We start from the raw sequence: 1,670 nt of genomic DNA, 5'->3' as shown, positions 1-1,670 counted from the left end.
GTGCATAAGGACAAGACAACAACAATCGTGCTAAGCAAGCTTCCTTTGATCGCTGAATGCTGGAATGACCTGAAGGTCTCATCATCATTCGCTGAAGCTTGAGCAGTCTTCACACATGTGTAAACAGACTTGTAATCACTGAATACCGCTTCAGATCACGTACTCGCCGGTCTCCAATCTTCAGTTTCAGTCTTCGACGTTTGCTGAAGGTTCTTTGGTGTGAGTGTTGTCTTCTTGAAGTATTGATATCTCTGATAGATTTACAATGCAAGTTTTTCAGCGATCACTGAACATACTCAGTGAAGATCGCTGGAACTGAAAATACATAAACATAAATACAACGTATAGGTGAAAAGGGATTATCATCAAATCACTGAGAGAGATGATCAACAGTTACTTACTTATCGGGTAAGATTTTAGTCCACCAAAACAATACCATATGCAATAATTTACACAATAAGTTTTTATCGTGGTAAGATTTGTAGCATTCACTTACCGAGTAAGACTTTTGTTCCTTCTCTCGCTTTTTTCGGGTAAGATTCTTTATCTATGTCACATTTATCTGGTAAGGTAATGTAACATAGTAAGCGCTTACTTGGGTAAACATTTAGTAAATGGCCCCTCAGTCTTTTTGTTAAGTCGGAAGTTTTGATGTTCTCATTTGTAGATTAGAGCTTGAGTAAGCTATGTGGTTGTCGCGATATTTCGGAGAGGAACCCATGTGGCATGGACACCAGGATTGTGGTCAGTATTGCAAAGAGGAACCGTGTGGGTTGGACTATGGGACTGTAGTCAGTATTACGGAGAAAAAACCCGTGTGGGTTGGACTTCGAGATCATAGTCGGTATTGTATAGAGTAACCGTATGGGTTAGACTCTAGGACCATTTCGAAATTATGGAGATGAACTCTTATAGGTCGGGCTTTGGAACCATGGGTATGGTAGAGGTGATCTCTTTTTGTGTCGGGCTCTCAGACCCTGGGTATTACAATGATGAACTCTATTGGGCATCGGGACCCTTGTTTTTTAAACTTTGGCCAAGTAGAGTTGACTTTAAGTCACTTAAAAAGTACCTTAGACATTAAGTTGACGGTATATTGGGGATGAACTCGTGTGGAGTCGGGCCCCAAGACCATTAGCTTGTAGGTTTATCTTTATGGTATGTAAATAGTCACTAAAGTCAGGGTATTACATAGATGAACTCGTGTGGGGTAGGGATCTGGGACCTTAGGTATTAAGGTGAAGAACTCGTGAGGAGTTGGGCACAGGGACCATGATCTTAGGGCGCTACTTGACAATATTGATGAATGGCTTGCTTTGTGTGTCGCCACGATCCCTGGAAACGGGTCTCCCCGCCATCGAAAGGTGTTGTTTTGTATATTGAGTTTTATGCTTATTTTTGTTGCCATTTTGAGTAAGGAGTGTAATCCATAATTTTTGATTTTGGGTATTGAGTCTTACTCATGTTTTGGTGTTTTGGATAATATAGTTTTATTCAAGTTTCAATATTCGAACATTGAGCTTTATTCACGTTTTAGGTGAGTATTGGATTTTGAGTACATATTTGAATGAGTATTTTGATTTGAATATTTCATCACGAAAACCGTGGACATTGAAAAAATATTACTTTTACGATAAACATATTTCATTTGACAAACCATGGGGATCAAT

The sequence above is a fragment of the Cynara cardunculus genome (genome assembly GCF_001531365.2).
Source record: "Cynara cardunculus var. scolymus isolate 2C chromosome LG 15, CcrdV1, whole genome shotgun sequence".
Lineage (NCBI taxonomy): Eukaryota > Viridiplantae > Streptophyta > Magnoliopsida > Asterales > Asteraceae > Cynara > Cynara cardunculus.
This window is presented reverse-complemented; position numbering follows the sequence as displayed.